Raw genomic sequence first — 22,251 nt, 5'->3', positions numbered from 1 at the left:
GGCACGACCTTACTCCAGTTTATTTATTCTCAAAGTGAGGATTCAACATGGCTGCCAACATTATATACACTGCTTGCACGTGTCTGCCAGTGACCATTAGGACTCCGACAGTCGCGCCCTCCAGTGGCAGGTAAAACCCAGTTAACATACATTACAATCACTTCCCTGATGTTCTTCAATTTCTCTATTACATATGGAAACCCGTCAGCCAAAAGCAAGGATTTACAGTTAGATACAGATCTTCTGTGGACAGATAGCTTCTCGAAATAACTTTTCTTCATCTAGGGAAATGTCCTAACCCAGAATTCTTACAATTAGTCTCTATCATCTTTTAGTTGCAGAGAGAAAAAGATAAACATTTACTTGTACAATAACACAGATCAATGGTCATTCCTTCAAGTCATAAAGCTTGATAAACTTATTTGGAGTTTCTGATCTATCACCTGAAGTCTATGTAGTGCACAATTTTCTCTTCCTACCACCTGGTTTCCCGGTGGTGGCAAGAAATCTGCAAATAAAAAGATTGTTGATTTACTATCGGAACTTAGGCATTGTGATGTTTTGGCAGACTTCAATTATAGTGGGCAGCAGCCCACCCAGAACTGTCAGGAGGCTAATTAACATTTTTAAATAAATATCCCATAACATTTTTGGGATCCAAATCTGGTTTTTGTGTCAATCAACACTATATCCACTAGTTTCTCAACCCGCCTACAAACCATAAGCAGTACTGATTGGGATGTGGCCATTTGCATTACTATTTAAAGGGATCAAAAGCTGCAGTTGAGTAAAGCTCATTATCTTTGAGACATTTATGCCTTAAAGGCTCATAAGAACATAGAACATAAGAATTAGGAGCAGGATTAGGCCATTCAGCCCCTTGAGCCTGCTCTGTCATTCAATAAGATCATGACTGATCTTCTACCTCAACTCCATTTTCCTGCACTATCCCCATATCGCTTAATATTCAATATACTCAATGACTGAGCCTCCACAGCCCTTTGCGGTAGAGAATTCCAAAGATTCACCATCGTCTGTGTGAAAAAGTTTCTCCTCATCTCAGTCCTAAATAGCCAATCCCTTATTCTAAGACTGTGTCCCCTGGTTCTACACTCCCTAGCCAGAGGAAACATCCTCCCTGCATTTACCCTGTCAAGCCCTGTAAGAATTTTTTATGTTTCAATGAGATCACCTCTCATTCTTCTAAATACTAGAGAATATAGGCCTAGTCTACTCAATCTCTCCTCATAGAACAATCCCCCCATCCCAGGAAACAGTCTGGTGAACCTTCGTTGCACTGCCCCTATGGCCAATATATCTTTCCTTAGGTAAGGAGACCAAAACTGTACACGATACTCCAGTGCGCTCTCACCGGGGCCCTATATAATTGCAGTAAGATGTCTTTACTCATACTCAAATCCTCTTGTAATAAAGGCCAACATACCATTTGCTTTCTTAATTGCTTGCTGTACCTGCATGTTAACTTTCAATGATTCGTGTAATAGGACACCCAGGTCCCTCTGAACATTTCCCAATCTCTCATCATTTAAAAAATACTCTGCTTTTCTATCTTTCCTACCGAAGTGTATAACTTCACATTTCTCCACATTATATTCCATTTGCCATGTTCTTGCCCACTCACTTAGCCTGTCTATATCCCTTTGAATCCTCTTTGCATCCTCCTCACAACTTACATTCCCACCTAGTTTTGTATCATCAGCAAACTTGGATATATTACATTTGGTCCCCTCAACCAAATCATTGATATAGATTGTGAATAGCTGGGGCCCAAGCACCGATCCTTGCGGCACCCCACTAGGTACAGCCTGCCAACCCGAAAATGACCTGTTTATTCCTACGCTCTTTTTTCTGTCCGTTAACCAATCCTCAATCCATGCTAGTATATTACCCCCAGTCCCATGAGCCCTAATTTTGTTCAATAACTTCTCATGTGGCACCTTATCGAATGCCTTCTGAAAATCCAAATACACCACATCCACTGGTTTTCCCCCTTATCTATTCTACTAGTTACAACCTGAAAAAACTCTAACAGATTTGTCCAACATGATTTCCCTTTCATAAATCCATGTTGACTCTGCCCAATCTTATTAATATTTTCGATGTGCCCTGTTACCATGTCCTTAATAATAGATTCTAGCATTTTACCTACTACTGATGTCTGGCTAACTGGTCTGTAGTTCCCCGTTTTCTCTCTGCCTCCTTTCTTAAATAGCAGGGTTACAGCAGCTACCTTCCAATCTGCAGGAACCATTCTAGAATCTATGGAATTTTGGAAGATGTCAAACAATGCATCCATTATCTCTATAGCCACCTCTTTCAAAACCCTAGGATGTAGGCCATTAGGTCCACAGAATGATTCAGCTTTGAGTCCCATTGATTTCTCTAGTACTATTTTTTTACTAATACTAATTTCTTTCAGTTCCTCATTCTCACTAGCCCCTTGGTTCACCACTATTTCCCAGAGGTTTGTTGTGTCTTCTTCCACGAAGACAAACACAAAGGGGGAGAAATTTGGTCACACCTCACTTGGGGCAGTAACCCAGGCGGAGCGGTAATTTTAGTGTCTTGAAAAGGTTTGTGCCCTCCGTCGAGAAATTCGTCAGAATCGGTTGAAGAGCTGACAGGGGCGCTAAATCAGCCGTTGCACACTACAGCTGGGGTGGGGGGCCATAACAAAAGTATGGTCGGTAAATTTGGCAGAAGCATTGCACATGCACCGAACTCCGATTCAGATACCGGGAAAAGCCGATTCTTAAAGGCGGCCATTAAAGTTTTCAAAATCACTTTTTCTCAAGCTGAACTCTTATTTCCGTGTGCCGCTGCAAACTTGGTGGCTCACGCGCAATGCTCTGTGTAAACGTTGCACTGACTGTGACCTCCGAGGGAAGCGTGTCTTCATCCCTTTAAATAGCCACCAGTTAACGACTCTGCAAGCCTGTACCGACTGTTTTTCCAAACGTTGTTCTTGGCAGCCACACCTAATTTACCGATAAGGTCGCTGTTATGTATGTATTAACTCGATAGACTGAATACTGTAAACTAACACAGGTACAATCTTTGCTTTATTAGGGCCCAAAAGTGATTACAGTACATGATGGCTTGCCTTTTATACTTGGGCCAAATACATGTGCGTACAGCCCAATGACCTCCGACAGTGGCACCACCTGGTGGCTAGTAACCCCAAGCATACATACATAACAATATCTCCCTTTAAGATATTAGTAACAGTCTTTTTACAAATTGAGACGGTCCGGGGCTTTCCGCTCCCGAGTTGATCGTCTCAGTTCAACTCCAGCCTTGGGCGAGCGTTCTGAGTCTGTTATGACTGGGGGCTGGGTAGCCGATCTGATGGGAGGGGCAATGACCATGTCAGGGATTGAAAGTCCAAATTCATTGATGACAGCGGAGTTCTCTGATGACTGAGGGTAGATTGGTTAGTCACTGATTGTGTCTTCCTCAGACTGTTCCAGTTCATCCGTGTGCCACAGCTTTATCTGATCAACATGTTTCCTGCATGTTTGCCCATTCTTGAGCTTGAAGATAAACACTCTGTTACCCTCCTTGGCATTAACAGTACTGACGATCCACTTGGGACCTTGACCATAATTTAGTACATACACAGGATCGTTAACAGAAATGTCGCGTGACACAGCAGCGCGATCATGATACCACTGCTGACTTTGAGGTCTGTATTCAACATGATTGTTCAAGTCAGGGTGGAAAGAGAGAGCTTGATCTTAAGACCTCTCTTCATCCATAGTTCAGCAGGGGGGACCCCGGTAAACATGTGGGGTCTTGTCCTGTAACTAAACAATATGCATGACAAGCGAGTCTGCAGTGAACCTTAAGAGTTACATGTTTCATACTCTGCTTGATGGTTTGGACAGCATGCTCTGCTTGACCATTAAATGCAGATTTGAATGGTGCTGATCTCACATGTTTGATATCATTGAGTTCCATGAACTCTTGAAACTCCAGACTAGTGAAGCAAGATCCGTTGTCACTTACAAAGATGTCGGGCAGACCATGAGTGGCAAACACGACACAAAGGCTCTCAATGGTAGCTATGGATGTACTGGATGACATGATTATACACTCTATCCACTTGGAATATGCATCCACCACAACTAAAAACATTTTTCCCAGGAAAGGACCTGCAAAGTCGATGTGGATCCTGGACCATGGTTTAGATGGCCACGGCCACAGGCTCAGTGGCGATTCCGCTGATGCTTTACTTAGCTGCATGCAAGTGTTGCACTGATGCACACATTAATCCAGATCAGAGTCAATTCCAAGCCACCATATATGAGACCTGGCAATTGCTTTCATTATGACAATACCAGGATGAGTGCTATGTAGATCATGTACAAATTTCTCTCTGCCTTTCTTAGGCATAACAACACGATTACCCCACAGTAAACAATCTGACTGAATGGATAGTTCGTCTTTGCGACGGTTGTAAGGTTTGGTCTCATCACCCATTTGCTTGGGTATGGCAGACCAATCACCGCTAAGGACACAACGTTTCACAACTGATAATATCGGGTCTGAATGGTCCAGGTCTAAACTTGCTGAGCCATGACAGGGGTTCCTTCACTTTCAAAAGCATCCATAACTAACAGTAGATCTGCAGGTTGTGGCGTCTCCACCTCCGGTATCGACAATGGCAGATGGCTCAGTGCATCGGCAAAATTCTCGGTGCCAGGTCTATGGTGAATGACATAATCATAGACAGATAATGTCAGCGCCCACCTCTGGAGGCGGAACGATGCATTGGTATTGATACCTTTGTTTTCCAAAAACAATTAAATGAGTGGCTTGTGATCTGCTTCCAATTCAAACCGAAGACCAAATAGGTACTGATGCATCTTTTTAACCCCATACACACAGACTTATGCTTCTTTTTCTACCATGCTGTAGGCTCTTTCCGCCTGTGACAACTTTTAGAAGCATACGCAACAGGTTGTAGTTTACCTGACTCATTAGCTTGTTGGAGCATGCAACCAACTCCATATGATGAAGCATCACAGGCCAATACTAGATGCTTACACGGATCATAATGTACCAACAGCTTGTTAGAGCAAAGCAGACTAGTAGCTTTCTCAAAAGCTCTATCTTGAGACGCACCCCAAACCCAGTTGTCGCCTTTTCTTAGCAGCATGTGCAGTGGCTCTAATGAAGTGCTCAATCTAGGCAGGAAATTACCAAAGTAGTTGAGTAGACCAAGGAATGAACGCAGCTCCATCACATTCTGAGGCATGGGTGCATTTTTGATGGCCTTGGTTTTTGATTCCATAGGCCTGATGCTGTCAGCAGCAATTTTCCTTCCCAGGAATTTGACTTCTGGTACCATGAAGACACACTTCGAACCTTTCAGTCTGAGTCCCACTTTGTCCAGACGATGTTGAACCTCTTCCAGGTTGTTCAGATGTTCGGCGGTGTCACAACCTGTGACCAGGATGTCATCTTGGAACACGACGGTTCTAGGGACAGACTTCAGTAGACTCTCCATGTTTCTCTGAAATATGGCTGCAGCCGAGCGAATTCCGAAAGGACACCTATTGTAAACAGTTCTTTATGAGTGTTGTTGCACGTAAGTTTCTTCGATGTCTCGAACAGCTCCTATGTCATGTAGGCTGACGTCAGATCCAGTTTAGTGAACGACTTCCCCCGGCTAGCATTGCAAACAGGTCATCAGCCTTCATTAATGGGTATTGATCCTGTTTCGAAACTCAGTTGATCATAACCTTGTAGTCTCCACAAATCCTGACAGTGCCATTACCCTTCAACACAGGAACAATGGGGCTGGTCCATTCGTTAAATTCGACCAGTGATATGACCCCTTCACGCTGGAGTCTGTCCAGTTCGATTTCGACCTTCTCCCTCATCATATAAGGAACTGCCTGAGCTTTATAATGGACGGGTCTTGCATCCGAGTCCACATGGATCTGCACCTTGGCTCCGGTGAAATTGCCGATGCCTGGTTCAAACAGTGAAGGGAACTTGTTCAGCATTTGAGCACATGGAGTATCATCCTCCGACAATAACGCTTTGATATAATTCCAATTCCATTAGATTTTTTTCTAGCCAATTCCTGCCGAACAGCATTGGACCATTGCCTGGAACAATCCATAACAGTAAATCATGAACTGCACCATCATACGACACCTTGATTATTGCACTGCCAATCACCGTTATGAGTTCTTTAGTGTACGTACGCAACTTGGCATTGACTGGACTCAGTTTCACCTTAATCAATATCGGTTGGCTCTTTGTTAGGAGCGAATACAGTCCATACACTTCTTCCTCTGGTATCTCGGATTGTATATCCGGATCTGCGCTATACTGGTCATCATCCTTCACGTGGTGTGTCGCAGCACGCTTGCTCAGTTGCGGACACATGCGCTGGAGATGCCCCAGTCTCGAGTAGCCTTTACAAATGTACTGTTTAAACCGACACTAATGAGGTCGATGATTGCCCCCACAACGCCAACACGGTGAAATCGGATTCATTCCCGTTGGCGGACTTTGGGCGGCCACAGGTTTCGCATACGCAATTGAATAGGCCCTGCCATATGCAGCTCTGCCAAACGACAATACAATCTTGTTTACAGTACTTGCCGAGATCTAATTTTTCGATGATATCTGCTTTAAGTTTTTGTCCGTCATCATGCATGCCTGTGCAATCGTGATGGCCGTGCACTAATCCAGCGTCTCTGCCGCCAGTAGCTTATGCAGGATCACCTCGTAGTTGATGCCGATTACAAAGAAGTCCCGCAGCATGTTTCCCAATGTGTTTTCGAACTTACACAGTCCAGCTCGACGCCTTAGGTTGGCAACGAATTCCGATACATCCTGGCCCTCAGAACGAACGTGCGTGTAGAATCGATATCGTGAGATGATGATGTCTTCTTCTGGTTTGAGATGGTCACGTACCAGAGCACACAATTCCTCATAATCCTTGTCCGTTGGACTTGCAGGCGAAAGAAGATTTTTTATGAGTCCATAGATTTTCGGATCGCAAACCGTGAGGAAGATCGCCCTGCGCCTAACTGCGTCAGTGGGTTCCTCCATTTTGTTGGCCACGAAGTACTGGTCCAGGCGAGCTACAAAATCTGCCCAGTCCTCTCCCTCCACGAATCTCTCCAGAATTCCAATTGTGCTCATTTTTGCACGCGAAGGTTCTTAAGTTACCTTGTCACCAAATGTTATGTATGTAATAACTCGATAGACTGAATACTGTAAACTAACACAGGTACAAACCTAGCCGTGCTTTATTAGGGCCCAAAAGTAATTACATTACATGGTGCCTTGCCTTTTATAACTGGGCCGCACACATGTGCATACAGCCCAATGACCTCTGACAGTGGCGCCACCTGGTGGTTAGTAACCCCAAGCATACATACATGACAGGCGCAAGCGTGGGCATTGAACCAGATGCGCACTTGAAGTGCCATAACCTACAGGACTGCGGACCAAGAGCTGGTAAGTAGGATTAGGCTGGATAGCTCTTTGTCAGCCGGCATGGACACAATGGGCTGAAATGGCCTCCTTCCGTGCTGTAAATTTCTATGATTCTATTCTATGACGTCAGAATTGTACTGATCATCATCAGCCAAGCGTTACTGGTTTGCACCCCCGGTGAGCCTCTAATGAATTTTTGGTTGGGGCGCTAAAAGATGTGCTCCCATTAACGCCCCCTTTGGCCGCTAACTGCGGCATTAGAAAACCAAAAATCCAGCCCAAAGTATTTGTTTAACGAGTCGGGCATTCAGGGAGTGGTATCCCTTGCGGTTCCTGAAAACCTCTGCATCCTGAAAAGTTGCCCGCATCGCAATGTGCGTACACAGTCTATTGCTCCCTGCATCTTGGGGAAGTTTTCTGGAGAATCTTAGAGCCCTTTCATTCTGTTCCTCCCTGGTCATAGAGAAGCTGAGCAAGTCCCTTCTGCGTGCGTACGGGTTTCAGTGACCTGTCTAATGCAGCAATGTTTGGCATTCTGAGACAGACTGCAAATGTGGCCAGCTGAGGCCTATCTAACAAACTGGCCTCAACAACTTTCTGTGCTAGAGAATTCCACAGGTTCACAATTCTCTGAGTGAAGAAGTTTCTCCTCATCTCGGTCCTAAATGGCTTGCCCCTTATCCTTAGACTGTGACCCCTGGTTCTGGACTTTGCCAACATCGGGAACATTTTTCCTGCATTTAACCTGTCCAATCCCGTCAGAATTTTATATGTTTCTATGAGATCCCCTCGCATTCTTCTAAATTCCAGTGAATAGAGGCCCAGTCGATCCAGTCTTTCTTCATATGTCAGTCCTGCCATCCTGGGAATCAGTCTGGTGAACCTTCGCTGCACTCCCTCAATAGCAAGAATGTCCTTCCTCAGATTAGGAGACCAAAACTGTACACAATATTCAAGGTGTGGCCTCACCAAGGCCCTGTACAACTGCAGTAAGACCTCCCTGCTCCTATACTCAAATCCTCTCGCTATGAAGGCCAACATGCCATTTGCCTTCTTCACCGCCTGCTGTACCTGCATGCCAACTTTCAATGACTGATGTACCATGACACCCAGGTCTCGTTGCACCTCCCTTTTTTCTAATCTGTCACCATTCAGATAATATTCTGCCTTCCTGTTTTTGCCACCAAAGTGGATAACCTCACATTTATCTACATTATACTGCATCTGCCATGCATTTGCCCACTCACCTAACCTGTCCAAGTCACCCTGCAGCCTCTTAGCATCCTCCTCACAGCTCACACTGCCTTCCAGCTTAGTGTTGTTATGCTCATAATAAAGGCTGAAACTGAGTACTGTATGCAATGAGTAAGTGTGACCTTAGCTCCTTTAATTAAACTCCAGAGAGCGTTGGTACAGCGTGGGACGCCTGCTTATATACAGTGCTCCCAGGGGATGCTGGAATTCCTTGGGACTCCAACAGGTAGGCCCTCTGGAGGTGGTGGTGATACAGGTTGCCAAGGGTTACCTGCATAACATCACTCCCTCCCAAAGTCAATAGTATACTTATTTACAGGGTGAAATGATCTGGGGCTTTTCGCTCCCTTGTCGATCGTCTCGGTACAAATGCGAGTGTGGGTGAGGTGGTTGGTTCTTCACTGGGCTGCTGGGCAGCTGGCCTTGCCGGGCTGCTGGGGATGGTGAGTTCAGCTTCGTGGTCAACCGTGATGTCGGTTGCCACTTGTGTGTGTGTTGGAGGGTCGAAGTTGGTGGTGTCCTCTTCGGGTTGCTCGTTAGCTGTTGGTCCAAATGCTTTCTGCACGTTAGTTCATTGGTCAATTTGACCTGAAAACCCTACTCCCTTCTTTGGTTGTGACCATGCCAGCAAGCCATTTGGGACCATAATTGAGTACAAACACAGGGTCATTGACCTCAATATTGCGTGACAAGTTTGCGTGATCATGGTACATGCTTTGTTGATGCCACCTGTCCGCGACATGATCATGGAGATCAGGGTGGACAAGAGAGGAGCTTGTTTTGAGCGCCCTTTTCATGAGCAGCTTGGCTGGGGGAACCCTGATGAGCGAGTGGGGTCTGGTGCGATAGCTGAGCAAGCTTGGGACAGGTGGGTCTGCAAGGAGCCTTCCGACACACGTTTCAAGCGTTGCTTGATGGTTTGAACTGCCCATTCTGCCTCGCCATTGGATGTGGACTTGAACGAGGAAGATGTGACGTGCTTGATCCCATTGTGGATCATGAATTCCTTGAATTCAGCACTGGTGAAACACGGCCTATTGTCGCTGACAAGGACATCAGGCAGGCCGTGTGTGGGAAACATGGTTCGTAGGCTTTCAATGGTGGTGGTGGACGTGCTTACAGACATTATTACACATTCAATCCATTTTGAATAAGCATTCACAACAACCATGGATATTTTGCCTAGAAATGGGCCCGCAAAGTCAACGTGGATCCTAAATCACGGTTTGGAGGGCCACGACCACAAACTTAGCGGTGCCTCTCTGGGTGCATTGCTCAGTTGAGAGCAAGTGTTGCACTGGCTCACGCAAGACTCTAAATCTGAGTCGATACCGGGCCACCACACATGGGATCTGGCTATGGCTTTCATCATTACTATGCCTGGGTGGGTGCTGTGTAAGTCGCGTATGAACGTTTTGCTGCCTTTCTTGGGCAAGACCACGCGATTACCCCACAAAAGACAGTCCGCCTTTAAGGACATTTTGTCTTTGCGCCTCTGAAACGGCTTGATCTCTTCCTGCATCTCCGCTGGGACACTGGACCAGCTCCCATGGAGGACACAGTTTTTTTTACCAGGGACAGTAAAGGATCCTGGCTGGTCCAGGTCCTGATGTGGCGGGCCATAACGGTGACTTTTCATTTTCGAATGCATCCATCACCAAGAGCAAGTCTGCAGACTGTGCTATTTCCACCCCGGTGGTGGACAATGGTAGCCGATTGAGAGTATCAGCGCAGTTCTCTGTGCCCGGTCTGTGGCGGATTACATAGTTATATGCAGACAGCGTGAGTACCCATCTTTGGATGCGGGCAGAGGCAATGGTGTTAATCCCTTTGCTCTCTCAGAATAGCGATATGAGCGGCTTGTGGTCAGTTTCTAGTTCAAACTTGAGACCAAACAGATAGTGGTGCATTTATTTCACCCCGTAAACATACGCCAGAGCTTCTTTTTCAATCATGCTGTAGGTCCTTTCAGCCTTGGACAGTCTCCTGGACGCATAGGCGACCGGTTGCAAAATCCCCGATTCGTTTGCCTGTTGTAACACACACCCGACCCCATATGACGACGCATCACAAGCGAGCACTAATCGTTTACATGGGTTATACAGAACAAGCAGTTTGTTTCAACATAACAGATTTCTGGCTTTCTCAAAGGCAGCCTCTTGTGAATTCCTCCATACCTAGTCATCTCCCTTGTGCAGTAGCACATGTAGGGGTTCTAGCAAGGTGCTTAACCCGGGTAGGAAATTACCGAAATAGTTTAGGAGTCCCAGGAACGACCACAGCTCTGTCACGTTCTGTGATCTCGGTGCGTTCTTGATGGCCTCCATCTTGGCATCGGTGGGTCTGATGCCGTTGTAAGAGAAATTTGGCATTAGGAGAACCAGCAGGACAAGGGTTAAAGTGCTGGTTCCTGAAATGGCCCATAAGGAGGTAAAAGGCCTCTCTTCGGCCTTGTACCAAGGCTCCAGAAGTTATCAATTCAATAATATTCCGACAGGATACGATGTGAGAACCTAAACAGACATTGATAAGACCTTGCGAAGAGGCTCGAGGCGACTCACAGGCACCAAGGAAATGTATAACAAATTCCGACCTAATGAAGTCATTCTAATCACGGCCTAAAGCGGTCACGAGGGTTTTGGCCTGTCAATCCAAAGTAGCACTAATAAGGTAGTCCAATTAGAGAATTAGCACTGATAAGGTAGTTCAATTAGAAATCTAGGGAGGTCTTGTCCGGGAACAGAGGGGTTTTGAAATGTATAAAAGTTGTATGATTGTGCTGTTCGGGGAGCATCTCCACTCACAGGCGACTGTGATAAGGGGTGTTCCCGGACGTTCGTAATAAAGATTGTTATACTTTGCCATCCGTCACTGTCTTCTAACTTCGAGAATTGCTACGTGGGCTGGGGTGAGCGTCGACCCTCTATATCAGTGGGCCCGCTCGTGGGAGAGGAAGCCTTTCCATCTCCCCCTTACACCGTCTGCTGCGATTCTTCTTCCGAAGAACTCGACCTCTGGCGCCAGGAAAACACACTTCGAGCGTTTCAACCTGAGTCCCTCGCGATCTAGCCGACTTAGAACCTCTTCCAGATTCTTCAACTGTTCGATGGTGTCCCGACCTGTGACCAGTATGTCGTCCTGGAAAACCACAGTGCGTGGAACCGACTTTAGCAGACTCTCCATGTTCCGTTGGAAAATTGCCGCGGCCGAACGAATCCCAAACGGGCATCTGTTATAGATGAACAGACCTTTGTGCATGTTGATGCAGGTGAGGCCTTTCGAAGATTCCTCCAGCTCCTGCATCATGTAGGCCGAGGTCAGGTCCAATTTGGTGAACGTCTTTCCTCCAGCCAGGGTCGCAAATACGTCATCTGCCTTGGGTAACGGGGACTGGTCCTGTAGCGAAAAACGGTTAATCGTTACTTTATAGTCCCCACAAATTCTGACCGTGCCGTCACCTTTGAGTACCGGGACAATCGGACTGGCCCGCTCGTTGAACTCCACCAGCGTGATGATGTCTTCTCGCTGCAGCCTGTCCAGCTCAATTTCCACTTTCTCTCGCATCACATACGGTACCGCCCGTGCCTTGTGGTGAATGAGTCGTCTACCGGGAACCAAGTGGATCTGCACCTTCGCCCCCGAGAAACTGGCTCGAACAACGATGGGAATCTGCTCAGAACCTGGGCACCTGAGGCGTCATCGACGGACGAAAGCGCTCGGATGTCGTCCCAGTTCCAGCGGATTTTTCCCAGCCAGCTTCTGCCGAACAGTGTGGGGCCATCCCCTGGCACAATCCATAGTGGGAGTTCGTGCATTGCTCCATCGTAGGAGACTTTTACTTCTGCGCTGCCAATTACAGGTGTAAGTTCTTAGCTTGGTGTGAATGGGGCTAAGCTTGGGCCTGTGTGTCTTGTTGCACCACAGCCTGTCGAAGGCCTTTTTGCTCATAATAGACTGACTCGCACCCGTGTCCAGTTCCATGGATACTGGAATTCCGTTCAGTTCAACTTTGAACATGATCGGTGGGCATTTCATGGTGAAGGTGTGTACCCCGTACACTTCTGCCTCCTCGGTTCAAGTCTCTAGTTCAGCCTGATCCACCATGGATCGATCTTCCTCTGCAACGTGGTGGTTTGCAGGGTTTGCAGCTCATCTACACATTCACTGCAGGTGTCCCATTGTTCTGCAGCCTTTGCACACATGGTTTTTGAAGCAGCATTCATCACCTCCACAACGCCAACAAGATGTTAACTGCCTCGCATTAACGCTTGATGGCGGACTCTGGGTCATCTGAGATTGTGCAGCTGCCGGCGTGTACGTTCTGCCATATGCATTCCTACTTGAAAACAACATTACTTTGTGCATAATACTTGCCAAAATCTCTTTATGCTGTGAAATTTGTTTGGTGTTATCGCTGGTGGACATAAATGCCTGGGTTATTGTTATGGCTTTGCTCAGGTTCGGTGTTTCAACAGTCAATAGTTTGCAAAGGATAACCTCATGGCCAATGCCAAGCACAAAAAAGTCTCTTAGCATTTGTTCAAGGAATCCATCGAATTCGCAATGTCCTGCAAGGCGCCTTAGTTCGGCGACGTAGTTCGCCACTTCCTGGCCCTCCGATCGTTGACACATGTAGAACCGATACCTCGCCATCAAAACGTTTTCCTTTGGATTTAGGTGCTCCCGGACCAGCATACACAATTCTTCATAGGATGTGGTTGTTGGTTTCACTGGAGCTAAAAGATCTTTCATGAGGCCATGGGTTGTTGCTCCACAGACGGTAAGGAGGATCGCCCTTCGTTTGGCAGCATTCTCATCCCCTTCCAGCTTGTTGGCCACGAAGTATTGGTCGTGTTGCTCCACAAAGGCCTCCCAATCATCCCCTTCTGAGAATTTCTCCAGGATACCAACAGTTCTTTGCATTTTCACACGGTTGTTCGTCACCTCGTCGCCAATTGTTATGCTCTTAATAAAGGATGAAACTGAGTACTGCAATGAGTAAGTGCAGCCTTAGCTCCTTTAATTAAACTCCAGAGAGTGTTGGTACAGCGTGGGAGGCCTGCTTATATACAGTGCTCCCAAGGGATGCTGGGATCCCTTGGGGCTCTGGTGGTGGTGGTGATACAGGTTGCATAACAAGTGTCATCTGCAAACTTGGAGATATTACATTCAATTCCTTCGTCTAAATCATTAATGTATATTGTAAAGAGCTGGGGTCCCAGCACTGAACCTTGCGGTACCCCACTAGTCACTGCCTGCCATTCTGAAAAGAACCCGTTTATTCCTTCTCTTTGCTTCCTGTCTGCCAACCAGTTCTCTATCCACGTCAATACATTAACCCCAATACCATGTGCTTTCATTTTGCACACTAATCTCTTGTGTGGGACCTTGTCAAAAGCCTTTTGAAAGTCCAAATACACCACATCCACTTGTTTTCCCTTGTCCACTCTACTAGTTACATCCTCAAAAAATTCTAGGTTTGTCAAGCATGATTTCCCTTTCATAAATCCATGCTGACTTGGACCGATCCTGTCACTGCTTTCCAAATGTGCTGAGTCCCCAGCCTTGGTCACTCTGGAGCCATGTCTCCATAATCCCAATTACATTATATCCATTAACAGCTATCTGCGCAGTTAATTAATCCATCTTATTACAAACGTTCCTCGCATTGAGACAGAGCCTTCAGGCTTGTTTTTTTAACACTCTTTATCCTTTTAGAATTATGTTGTACTGCGGCCCTTCTGGATTTTTGCCTTTGATTTCTCTGCCCTCCACTTTTCATTATCTCCTTTCCACCTTTTGCTTCTGCCCCCATTTTACTTCCCTCTGTCTCCCTGCATAGATTCCTATCCCCTTACCATATTAGTTTAAACCCTCCCCATTGGCACTAGCAAACATTCCCCCTAGGACATTGGTTCCGGTCCTGCCCAGGTGCAGACTGTCCGGTTTGTACTGGTCCCACCTCCCCCAGAACCGGTTCCAATGTCCCAGGAATTTGAATCTCTCCCTCTTGCACCATTCCTCAAGCTAAATGTAACTTTTTACTGCTTCTACTCAACTAATACCAGAAATTCCCATTCTTTCCAATTCCCAAATAAACCACTCCGTTTAAGCCCACTCCGTGCTCCTTTAAGTTCAACTCTTTGCTGTTTGGTGTGCTCTTTACATTTTGCAGGTACTTCAAACCACTGTTCTGTTGACCCCTCCCTTTTAAGGTGCTGCTGCAGGCCTACTTCATTCTCTGGCCCACTGTATTTCTTGCCTTTTCAAAGGATGAGCTGCTTGTAAACAGTGTGATTAGCTCTGGCAGCTTGCCTCCTGTATTTAAATGAAGCCCAGTCATGAAAATCAATTAAGCCTGCTGCTGACATCATTGTAAACTTTGTAAGCCAAAAACAGAAACTGATCCTGCAAATAATCCCTTGGATAGTGAACTTCACCTTTTGAAATAAAAGATGAACACAAGGGTGGTGGCCACATAACAAATGAGCACTCTAGATTGTAATTACTTTTCTTAATAATGTCAAAGTATGAATGTATGGCATACACTTTGAATTCTTCATGAGATAAGACTCCAGCAGCAGTGAATCAGTATCACCACAGAACACTTTATGGGTGCCATTGGCTCTCAGAAGTGTAAAAGAATACATCCAATGAGCACTAAAGAGATGTTGAAGTTAATTCTTGCACCAGATATGAAGTTTGTTTCATCCAAACAAAATCAAGTTATAGTTTCATCTTTATTTTGTGTCAGCTTGGCTCAGCTGCTAGCACTCTTGACTTTGAGTCAGAAGTTTGTGGCTTTAATCCCTACTTCAGGACTTGAACACAGGGGCTTGGAAAATCCATGGAGGCTCAATCCCAGCAGTAGCACCAATTCCTCCTTCAGCTCGTCAACAGTGGCTTTGTACCGTGCTTCAGAGTTAAACGTGCTACCAGTGATGCTACTGAAAATGTTACTTTAATAAGAATATATAAGCAGTCTCCTGTTAAAGCCCACATATACATATAGGTGCACTATAATTGCTAGCTATTGGAAAAAAAGACTATTCTTGTCATTGACTCGTTGCTTTTTAATTCCTTGCCCTTGCTTTTCAGCAAATTTAGAATTCTTAAATATCACCAGGAACAGTTGATTACTATGGTTTGCCACAGCATATAGGCCATAATGTTATGGATGGATAACCTACTTGTCATTCACAACAGGAGTCCAAGCACTGACCCCAGCATGACTCCACCAGCCCCTGCCCCCAATCTGACTTGGAACACTCAACATTAGAAATATGGAACATTAGCAGTAACAGCACACTGAACTTGGATTAAAGCACAGGCATGTTTGTCCCTTGTGGCCCATGTGCATGGCACAGCCTACTACTTTTAAATGTGTTTATGTTTTTGGCACAAGGAGATGCCTTAGATATGCAGCTGACTCATGACTTAAAGTTTCACATGTAGGGTTTACCCAACATTGATAGCTCTGGGATATTGATACCTGAGGCAGCAATGTGTATCTTCTATAACAAAATAGGATAAGCAAATTAATAATTTAAATATATAACTATTATATAGAGCAGAAGATAGAATGAATAAAAATGTTAAGATTAGACAAGTGCATCAAGAACAGACCAATGAATGTTCTTCATTCATGGAAAATTTGAAAAAGGTGTTTGTTGACCACAGATTGAAAAAGTAGTTGTTTGCACCACCTCCTATAACCATAGCCATTACAGTGAGTATTCACTTCTCTCCTCATAACTTGTTTGATGATTATGAATAAAATTTGAATAAAATTATAGTAATATGTTACATGAAATAAAAAGAATATGCATAATATAAGAATTTACATTTAATGTGATACAACCTATACTCTCCATTTCTGTATAGTCCCTCACCAAACTCCAATTCTGACCTACTCAATATATAGCTCTACTCATTTCTTATCTTCATGGCTACTGATGCTAACGAAGAAAAAAAATCTTAAATACTCATTTATTTAAAATTCTAGCAAAAATCTTGTACAGACTGTAATGAAATGAACTCTAAAATATTTTAAAATAACAAGCAATGTAATGGATCTTAAAAATCCCACAGCAAATTAAACATTGAAAACTTTTAATAAGCAGGCTATTAAAAATTCTGCAACCAAGATAGGAAACCAGTGAATTGAATGCCTAGAAGCAGCTAAATTAAGTAATATCATCAACATAACACGTTAAAAAGCAGCAAGTACCATCAATGCTATTATAAATCTTATATTTATAATTATACAAAGCAGCAGCCAAGTTGTGATTTAAAATTTTGCAAGAAAGGTTGCTAGATAAATCAAATGCTTTTTTAATTTCATTTACCAAACATATTAATGGTTATCCATCAGGTTTGTTTTTCAAAATAATTTAAATTTTGTCCGCCTTGTCAGAATCAAGCTCAGGTTCAAAAATACAGCAAATGCGGAGTGAACACTCTTTTACTTCTTTATTCTGGCCAGTTTTCTCACACCAGTCATTCCTTTGGCCTCTCTGGGAGAGACTCCCAATTAGTATTCAATTTTGGGTAGATTTGTGTTGTGCACTCATGCTCATGTGAGACTCCTATTTAGGGGCTAGACTTTCCACTTTGATCGTTTTGGGCGATATTTTTGGCCTTAGTGTTTTTTTATTTTTCAGGATCGCTGGAATATCGCCCATTTTAAAGACAGCTAGTTTTGGCTTTTTATTTTGGGTGATAGCCTTAGCGATGTGAAATGGGCCTTAATGATGTATTCAGTCATGCAAGGCTGGTGTCTATAGCAACGGATGTTCTGCGCATGCGCTTTTTTTTTAGCAAATAAGTTTTCCTGCGATTCTGGAGTTTAGGGGTCATCTACGCATGCTCAGAACAGTCAAAGAGAGGGAGAGAGAGAAGGAGAGAGAAAGAGCAGCAGAGTTGGAGAGCTGTAATTTGAGTATTGTGTTGGATAGTTGTAATTGGAGTGTTTATTCTTAAATCTTGGAGCTATGTCCGATACAAGTATCCATGAGGAGGAGCTGTCAGGGAGGAGGAGGGCTAAGGCGTTTTCCGACGAAGCTAATGAGACCCTCATAAATTAGGTCAAATGTCGGTGGGGACAGTTAACCCAGGGTGGGCGTGAGAAACCTCCCCCCCCCCGCACCTACCAGAAAATATGGGACGATATCGCAGCGATTGTCTCCTCAGTGGCCCACGATAGGTGTAAGGCAGACCAGTGCCAGAAGAGGTGGAACAGCCTGGTTGCTTCGGCAAGAGTAAGTATAAAATTATTACATTTTAAATTTTAATGATCCACTGAATTAATTAGAATGTAAATCTGCCAATTGTAATTAAGCTGGGTAACCTTGGGTAGCTTCTCTGCTAAGATTCAGACTGGGGTCGGAACCTGCGCCCTTTAAGTCTAATTTTGCTCAGATGCCTTACATTTAATCAACAGTATTATTATTTAAAGGAATGACTGGAAACAGACAGACCGCAAACATTCGGCATTTGTACCACGTTAGTTTAGAAGGAGAATATTTGTATGCTGTGAGGAATTCTTTAACTTGGGCACCGTCTCATTTTTGGTTACGTTGGTGGATGGGACACGACTGAGCACTGAGGGGTCCAGTCACCTTTACCCTTAACATTGTATGCTAATACAGTTTGTATCCACAATGGATGCATGATTACTGATGCAGGGGTACTGAGGGAATGATCAGCAATGATCTTATTGAATGGCGGTGCAGGCTCGAAGGGCCGAATGGCCTACTCCTGCACCTATTTTCTATGTTTCTATGTTTCTATATTACCCAGACTTTGAGAGTCTCTCCGGCTGCTGTCACTCACACAGTGACCCAGCCTGGACTGGGGGAAAGCTACCCTGGCTCACTGTCTGCCCTGGGACACTTTGGGACATTAGCTCTGGCCACACAGAGGTCTCCGAGCACAGCCCATGGACACGGTGCCCTCTCCCATTACAGTCCTGTCATTGCCGAGCTCACTAGCAGTCCTGAATCCCCACGCCCCCCCCCCACCGCCCCCGGTGACCTCCATCGATTCAAATAAACCGCCTAGCTCCCCATAGGCACCGAATGGCATGGCCCGTGGATGGGGCCTTTCCTGGAGATTGTACGCAAGATGTTTGGTGTCAAGCATTGGTTCCTAAACACAATTTTATTAAATGTTTTCTCTGAACGTAGATGTTATAACCATGCATCCATTGCGGATACAAACTGTATTAGCATACAATGTTGAGAATAGAATGTGGGGTGACTAATTGTGGATTACAATATCTGTTGTGTTTCCGTAATAATACCTAGTCAATTAGCTTATGCCATGCTCTTGTCACGTTTGCAGAGGAAGACATCTAAGAATCAGGCAGAGCGGAGGCATACCGGAGGAGGCCTGCTAAGCTCCACCCGCTGACTGATTTTGAAGAACATGCCGCAGCACGAGTGGGCACCCACAGCCGTTCTACCACCCGTGGTGTACAGATCCCATTGTTGCGCCATGTGAGTAATGTGTAAAGCAGTAATTTAAACTAATTTAATGGCATTTCATTATAATATATGAATGATGTAATGTTATGCATGCAGCTTCTGTACTCTCAGGTTAATCATATGTAATGTCTCTCGTTCACATTTATTGCAGTGGTGTTGCCCCTCATACATATGCCAGTGCAGCGCAAGCATTCTCATATCTACCCTTCTCTTCTAATAACCTCAATTATGTTTTGCAGCTACCCAGACTCCTGAGGCACAAAGGGAGGCCCCCTGCAACAGCCCCTTTGCCGCTGCAGGTGGTCATCACCACGGGTGCAGAAGACGAAATAACCAAGGAGGAAGATGAGCAGCTGTCATCTATGGTACCTGCGGCCACATCTTCAACCACATATGAAGTAGCAGGGCCAAATAGCTTGCAGCAGGCCACTCCAAGGCGTCCTGTGCCCACGCTGAATCCACGGAGATTGAGTCGACAAGGTAGGCACGCGCTGCGACAGGCAGATTCAAACGAGGGCATTGTCTCACTGTCAAGGGCGAGCGTCGACATAGGTCAAGAGCTCCTCCAGGCACTTGGTGGGTTGACCGGAAACATTGCCACAATGTCCGCACGAATAACGGAGGGCATGGATCGGATTGTTGTGGCAATGGGGCGAATGACCAATGCTGTCCATGCCTTGCAGCTTGTGATAGTGTCAGGAGACGGCACTGCATTCCAAGGTGCCGTCCCACCAAGCACCACAACAGATGCGAGACAGGAGGAAGAACTTCCTTCTGACTCGGAAGACGTTTCTGTGGAAACGTCTTCTCCTCCAGCCACTGAGGAGATTCTGCCGACGTCATCGCCACCCCCCCCCCCCCCCACCCCCACCACCACTACCACAGCAGCAGGCCTTGAGGTTCCCTGCTGCAAGACGTCTTGGTCCCATTACTCGGGGAGTTACTGGGAAACGGGGGGTTAATACAAGGGGGAGGGTCAAGGTGCAGGAGGGAAGCGTGGCTGCAGGTGGAGGGAGGGGCGTGCTGTATATAGTTATTGTTGTTGTTAAAAATAAATTTTTGTTGAATGTTCACTGTTTGGGATGGTGGGAGGATGTTGTTATATTATTGTTGTGTGACAAATGTAGTTGACTGTTCGGGGTTGGGGGGGGCTGGTGTTATATATGTTTGTTCAAAAAAGTTTCACATTCGTCTTTAATTATTAAACATTTTTATTTAACTTTACAATTGTCATGAAGTGTCTTCTAATAACGTCAGGTAAAACATCAATACAATGGTTGGAAACAATGGCCATGGCCAGGCCAGGCAAGGATGAAACGTAATGCAACTGTAACTGTCGCCAATGTAAGTTCACGCAAAGCGTTCATTTATGAGCTGCTGATGCAAGAGTTATGCAGCTAAGTAACTACCACGGGGCTTTTCCAGTGTTGCGGGGGGTCATGGGGACATGGGTTTATCGCCAGGCTGACTGTCCTCCCCGGGGTCCTCCTCTTCCGCCTCCCCTCTCTCCTGAGGTGGACTGGTGGTCCCATCTGGCAATTGTTGTCCTCTCCTCATAGCTAGGTTATGCAACATGCAGCACACCACAATGTACTCAGCGACCTGCTTAGGGTGGTATTGTAGGTTGTCCTCCTGAGTGGTCCAGGCATTTGAAGCGCTGCTTAAGCACTCCAATTGTCTTTTCGACGATATTGCATGTAGCGATATGGCTTTCATTGTAGCGCTTCTCGGCTTCTGTCTGGGGCTTATGCATGGGGGTCATGAGCCAGCTGGCAAGGCCATATCTTTTATCCCCCAGCATCCAACCGTGACTTTGTGGCTCACTCTTAAACAGGTCAGACAATGCTCTCACGCAAGATGTGCACATCATGGATGCTGCCTGGAAAATTTGCATTTACTACCATGATTATTTACTTGTGGTCGACAACGAGCTGCACATTCAGGGAGTGGAATCCCTTTCGGTTCCGAAACACCTCTGCAGCCTGTAAAGGTGCTCGCAGGGAGATTACAGAGTCTATTGCTCCCTGCACCTTGGGGAAGTTTGCTACTCGCGAGAAACCCAAAGCCCTCTCAATCTGTGCCTCCCTGGTCATAGGGAAGCTTATAAAATCCATCCTGCGTGCATAAAGGGCTTCATCATCATCATCATAGGCAGTCTCTCAAAGCGAGGATGACTTGCTTCCACGCCAAAAAGAGATAAGTTCACAGGTGTTTTAATGTTCCAGATCCCGAACTAATATTCCAGGTCCCGAACTACATCTTGAAGGGTGGAAGATGCCTGTGGGTGGATTTTTTTTAATGTGTGGTGGCCGTTGCACACCAGCCACCACATGGGCTTCACAGAGCTAGGTCTTGGTCCCCTAGATTCTGCCCCAAGATGATGGCCGTTGCCCCCAGGCCTGTCACCGGGAGAAAGCCCCGCAGCTGCCAAGTGCCCCGCTCGGAGCAAATGCCGGACCCGCAGGTTCTTGTTCAGGGCTTGAGGCTTATCCCGGGTGTTTAAAAAGCCTCCTCGCTGGTTCCAGGGCTCCCCTGCACCCCGCCGCTAATTCCTCCTTGTCGAGGAAATATTTAGCTTAAATTAACTCAGGCGGAGACTTTCAGAATTGCACTTCGAGAGAAAGAATTTATTTTAAAAAGCGAGATATCTCGGAGAGCCTGCTTGGACTGTACCAAGGCAAAACTCTCTCGTACAAGCAAATTGCACTTATCTTTATACAGAAATTGAATACAGAAATAGAAAAGGAATCTTATTCATTAGTCCCGCGAGTACAAAGGTCGTCTCGGGAGGTACACACTCTATCTGTCCTTGCATAGTTTCTCCCTGTTCACAGTCTGACAAGCAGAATAAAAGGAGGCTCCCTTTTAATACCAGATGGTCATTTAATTGCATCTCTAAGTTTCAAGGCTAAAAAAGCGTGGCTATTTTTCTAGTCCTATTATTTCTTTAAGCATAGCAAAAACAGAATTTAACTCTTCCCTTTTCCATAAGCCATAGATTCATAGATTCTTTCTTCCACAATTC

Source organism: Pristiophorus japonicus, chromosome 5, assembly GCF_044704955.1.
Source record: "Pristiophorus japonicus isolate sPriJap1 chromosome 5, sPriJap1.hap1, whole genome shotgun sequence".
Lineage (NCBI taxonomy): Eukaryota > Metazoa > Chordata > Chondrichthyes > Pristiophoridae > Pristiophorus > Pristiophorus japonicus.
The sequence above is the reverse complement of the archived record's forward strand: the minus strand, read 5'-3'. Positions refer to the sequence as shown.